The 6,179-nt window shown below is 29.7% G+C and overlaps 1 long non-coding RNA gene across 1 annotated transcript; it reads left to right on the top strand.

Moving 5' to 3' along the window:
- Positions 1-3,156: 3,156 nt before the first annotated feature.
- On the top strand, positions 3,157-4,677 carry LOC148781415 (uncharacterized). Its single transcript, XR_016059111.1, has 2 exons — positions 3,157-3,240; positions 4,002-4,677. It is a non-coding gene; the product is annotated as an uncharacterized LOC148781415 (long non-coding RNA).
- The last annotated feature ends 1,502 nt before the right edge of the window (positions 4,678-6,179 follow it).

The following is a 6,179-nucleotide window of genomic DNA, read 5'->3' as shown; positions in this document are numbered from 1 at the left end:
AAAAAATGGACGGGCATATACCAAATTTTATATTCGAAAAAATTGTATTAAAAAAATAAAATAGAATACTTTGAGACGTTCGATCTAAGATCAAATGGTGAATGACTCTCTTGATAAAAAATGGACGGTTGGATGTTAGGGGAGGATAGAATACTTTGTACGTAATATAAATATCCAATAGGTTTTAAAAAAATATAAAATAATATATAATCACTTAGTAATAATAAATAAATAAATAATGTGCATTGTAGTGCCTAAAAACACATTCTAAATTATCAATAAAATTTCATTGCATTAATTAAATTTCATTGGATTGTTTGAACCACAACACAGAGTTTGGATTATCAATGAAATTTCATTGGATTGTTTGGACCATTATCAATGAAATTTCATTGCATTAATATAAATTTCAAAAATATTATTTTTTAATAACATGATTTATATCTAGACAATATATTTAGAAATAAAAAACAAGTTTTTATGAATTGAAAATTACAAATATTGGGACATGAAAAAATAATAGATAGAAAGATTAAGACATAATAATAATATTTGAAATACAAATAAAATAGTTTAAATAATTCTTTAATTATTGTTAGGTTATTCGCTGCTGAGCCATACGAACTAGAACAGAAATGCCCAGTAAATATGTAATGTATATATCTTTCAGGTAGAAATGCCCAGTAAATATGTAATGTATATATCGTAGAGGTAGAGGGCCGTTTGGTACAAAGGCCCAGTAAATATGTAATTTAAAATGATAAATTACACAAAACAATCGTAATAAAAAATTCCACACAACATAATCCTCAATTGAAATAACATACGTCTTTAGTCGCCTCCAATACCTCATAATTTTATACTGCAATTGTCCAATCTTTTAGTTTACTAATCAAACTAAATACCTCATAATTTTATACTGCAATTGTCCAATCTTTTAGTTTACTACTCAAACTTCTTCCTATTTTTTAACTCGTACCTTACTGATTTTGAATTTAGTATCATAAATTTATTGTTTATTTGAAATTATATAGATTAGTATCATAAATTTATTGTTTATTTGAAATTATATAGAGAGATATTTGAAAGGCTTCTATATAAATAAATAAAAATAAGGCTTATCATAATAAAATCATGTTATTCCAATCATATTGTTCCAATGACTTATCATGTTGAAACCAATGTCATGTTAGAAAACATGTGATTGCATATGAATGCCTAAGGCACTTAAAATAAGTAGGAAATAGTGTCATGACTGTAACTTGATACAAGTTATTATTAGAAAATATTTTTGGAATGGTGATAATGTTATTATTAGAAGTCCTTTTGGAATGGAGTAATAATGATTTTAATTCAGTATTTTAGTGGAATTTTGTGAAAAAAAAGAAAAAAATAATAATTCTATATTTTAATGAAATTTTGTGACAAAAAAGGAAAGAAATGATAGTTTTTAAGCACAGGCTGGTAAAATATTGGTAATGCATTTCCTATATTTCAGTTAGACATAGCCTAACAACAACAATGTATTTTTCATGTTGCATCTAAATACTACCCAAACAGTAACAATCCATTTATAGGTAATGTATTACGTAATAATGTAATGTATATATCTTAGGAGTTATAGATAAAAAGATTAAGATATAAATAATAATATTTGAAATACAATTAAAATAGTTTAAATATTTCTTAGATTAGGTTGCTTAGCTGCTGAGCTATACGAACCAGAACAAAAAAATGCCCAATAAATATGTAATGTATATAACTTAGGAGTTAACAAATACACGGATTATGTATAAAAGTATGTGTAGTTTGTACAGAGCCGAGGCTCTAAACAATCAAAATAAAGCCCACCTTAAAATAGTGTCAAGAAATATGGTTTCAATACTGAAAATCTTTGTGATAGCTTTAAAATATATTTTTATTTTTAATTTTAAAATTTAAAACTTTAAAAATAGTGTAGATTATTTATTTAAAAATGATGCTTTATCAACAGTATGCGTATCATTTACTTTTCCCTCTCTCAAATCTCCTTATTATAATTTGACTTTCTTTAGAACAAACCAAATCCTCTCTCTAAACATTACCTTTCTTATAATTTTAGATTTCAAATTTGTATAGAGAAAGAAATGAATAAACTTTATTTACATGTTGATTTTTTTTCGTAACTAACAAAATCACCTAAAAGATTATATTTCCTATATTGATTTTTTTTTGAAACTAACAAAATCGCATTTAAAGATTATATTTCTTATATTGATATTTTTTGGTGACTAACAAAATCGCCTCTAAATATTAAATTTCTTATAATTTTGGTTTCCTAATTTTTATTAAAAAAATAAAGGGAATCTCTATTCCTAACATTCTCTTCTAAAAATCTCCTAGTTGTTAGTTTTTTTTCCATATATTTTTCTACCTCATATCTCTCTAATCCACCCGTTTCTCTCTCTCCTCTAAAGATGGGATTCTCATAAATTCTAGGAGTTTCAAACTCTCTCATCCACTAATCTCTCTCTCCGCCCCTAAAGATGGGTACGAATCACTATATCTCTTTCTCTCTCTAAAGATCTCATACTATTTCTCTCCCCCCAATTTAGGAGTTTCAATTTTTTTTTCTCTCTCATCCACGTATCTCTCCCTCTTATCTCTCTCTATCTATCTCTCTCTAGGATCTCATACTGTTTCTCTCCCCAAACTCTCTCTCATCCACTTATCTCTCCTCTCCCTCTCTCTCCCCTTACCCTTAAAAGATAGGTACTTATCTCTCTCTCTCTAAAATTCTCATACTATTTATCTCTCCTCCGAATCTCGTTCTCTAATTCTCGTACTATTTATCTCTCCTCCGAATCTCTCTCTCTCAAATTCTCGAACTATTTATCTCTCCTCCGAATCTCTCTCTCTCTCTCTATAAAAGTGGGTATCTTATTTACCCCCAAGAAAAAGGGATCAGGAGAAAGAAAGAGATGGACTAGAATTCAAATTTAAAAATATATAAATCATTTAAGAGATAGGATCTATTTATATCCAACAAAGGATTAGAACAAAAAAAAATCTTTTATTAAGACATAAAAAGCAGTAAATATATATAGATATACACGCACTTTGTTGTAGGCCCATCATTTTGTTTCATTTTAATTTCATCAAGAGTTGTTTGCACCATGCAAGAAGGTGCTTAGGTGTTTTTCTTCTGAGATTTCATCAAGTTTATAGAGTTTCAGAGATTTCAGGAAGTTTATAGAGTTTGTATGCGCTTCTTGAAACCCTGATTCTTTCTTTTCTTTTTTATTTCATTAATTCTTCTTTTTATCTTTGTTATTTCTTTTCTTGATCTTAAAGATCCAAATTCTTTTGCCTTCATGTAACGAATTGTTTTTTGTTTTTTTTTAAACGGTTCTTGTAATGAATTGTTTATAAGTAAGATTATTAGTTCATTGTATTCATTAATTCTTCTTTTTATCTTTGTAATTTCTTTTCTTGATCTCAAAAATCCGAATTCTTTTGCCCTTCATGTACTGAATTTTTATTTTATTTTATTTATTTTATTTTTATTTTTTTATTTTTTTTTGAACGGTGCATGTAATGTATTGTTAATAAGTAAGATTATTAGTTCATTGCATTTCTAAGGAACTTGTGATTAGGGATAACATTAACGGCCAAGATTTCATATCTTCCAAGGACCCACGAAAGGTGGAAAGCTGAGGAACTTGTGATTATTGTTAAGTATAGATATACCAGTACAGATATAGACTACTAGTTTTAAAAAAATCCAAAAATTTTAAGCATAATTTTCTATTTATCCCATTTCTATTTCTTCTCTCTGATGTATATTTAATTAAAAAACTAAATTTTAATTTGACATAAATAAGGCAAAATTTTAAGGTGCTTTTTATTTTTTTATTTAAAGATTTCTATAATGAAATGCAGGTTCATATTTACCTAGTTCTTATCAATAGCAATCACTTTTACCTGCTTCTTTTAACATCGTTTCTTATTCAAATCATCAGGTTTCATCGGCGATGAAGATACTGGAAGTTATATTGACATTGAAGTCCTCTAAAGAACACCATGCAACACGATGGCCAAAACAAATTTATGCAGTTCTCTCAGTCCAGCAGGCAAAGCTGAAAACAAAGATGATCGAGACAAATCAAGATCATTTCGCATGGAAAGGGAAGTTCGTCTTCCAGGTCGAAGATTTTTTTCTCATAAAACCGGATGCATTCCTGAATCTCAAAATCTTCCGCCCGTGCCGACTGCTCAGCAATGAGCTTTTGGGTTATGCAAGAATCCCAGCGAGCGGCGTGATGGGATTCGAGGGTTGGGGTTTCTCTTCCTTGCCTGTGAGCGGCCGGTCCGACATGCCTCTAGGCCTCGTCAACGTCGGTCTGGTTCTGTGGCCTGCACGACACGCTACGATGGAGTTTTTGAAGGAAAAGGGAGGGATGGAGATCTATGGATTATAGGTAGTCCACAAGAGGGATGGATGGATGGATATTGAAGGGAAGGAGAGAGATGGACCTGTATGGATTATAGGTAGTCCACAAGAGGGATGGATCACATGAAGGAGCTATTGGTTATTATCTTCTCTAATAGTTTGTGACAAAGTTTCTGTAAATCTTTCTTTTTCGTTCTTTTGTAGTTATTCTTATGCATAAGGAAAGTGGTAAATTTTATTTGTTTTTCTTTAACTATTAACTTCTTCTTTATTTCCTCATTTATGTGGTGGATTAGTAGATTGAAATACTCATGATGGTTGGGTGACTTTTCCTTCTAAAGGAACATTAGTTTTTAGTTTATTAGTGTTTAAGGGTGGGTTGAATAGAAACCTAAATGATAAATACCTTTTAGGAAAAGAGCAATATGTGTATCCGCTTAATCATATGGTTCATTTATTACCTCGAGTAAAATCATTTCTAAGATTATTTCTAAATATATTTGTCTAAAGGGAAATGATTCTATAGGACCCTCTCTCACCCATGTATGTAGGACCCCAAAGGATCACTGTCAAATTTGGTACTAAAAAATTGAAGTTCCACACCCATGTGTGATAACTTTTTTAGGGATTTGATGATCCTTTAAGGTCCTACACACATGATGAGGGGAGGGTCTTCTAAGATCATTACTCTTATTTAAAAAGACACACACTTGGGGAGGGGATCATTACTCTTATATGAAAAGATAAAATCCTAAGATGGGAGTAGCATGTTGGCAGAGGATCCTATAGGATCATTACTCTTATCTAAAAAGACACACTGGGAGGAGGGTTCTATAGGATCATTACTCTTATCTAAAAATATAAAATCCTAAGATGGGAGTAGGGAAAGAGTTGACATATTTGCCCCACAAAATTATATCCTATATCGGAGTTGGCATATTTGCCCCACAAGTTATATCCTATATCGTCTCAATTACTTATACAGAAAAGGTTTTATATCCTATATCGTCTCAATTACTTATACGGAAAAGGTTTATATCCTATATCGTCTTTATACTTGTACGGAAAAGGTTTATATCCTATATCGTCTCAATTTCTTGTACAAAAAAGGTTTATATCCTATATCTTTATATCCTATATCCTCAATTACTTGTATGGAAAAAGTTTATATAAGGTTGTAATCTACGGAAAAAGTTTATATAAGGTTGTAATCTACGGAAAAAGTTTATATAAGCTCTTAATCCGTAGAATTAAGGTGCACATAAAAAATTTATTCGGAAAAAGTTAGTTTTGATGAACAAGTTTATATCCTATTCGTAAAAGGTTAGTGTTGATGAATAAGTTTATATCCTATATGGTCTCAATTACTTGTACGGAAAAAGTTTATATCCTATATCGTCAATTACTTGTACGGAAAAAGTTAATCGACAGAAAAAGTTTATAAAGTTTATATAAGGTTGTAATCTACGGATCAAGTTTATATCCTATTCGAAAAAGGTTAGTTTTGATGAACAAGTTTATATCCTATATTGTCTCAATTACTTGTACGGAAAAAGTTTATATCCTATATCGTCAATTACTTGTACGGAAAAAGTTTATATAAGGTTGTAATCTACGGAAAAAGTTTATAAAGTTTATATAAGGTTGTAATCTACGGAAAAAGTTTATAGAAGTTCTTAATCAGTAGAATTAAGGTGCATATAAAAAATTTATTCGAAAATGGTTAGTTTTAATGTTAGAAAACCCT

This window comes from Amborella trichopoda, chromosome 7 (genome assembly GCF_054954075.1).
Source record: "Amborella trichopoda isolate Santa Cruz 75 chromosome 7, AtrichopodaSantaCruz75HAP2 v2.0, whole genome shotgun sequence".
In the NCBI taxonomy this organism is placed as follows: Eukaryota; Viridiplantae; Streptophyta; class Magnoliopsida; order Amborellales; family Amborellaceae; genus Amborella; species Amborella trichopoda.
This window is presented reverse-complemented; position numbering and strand designations above follow the sequence as displayed.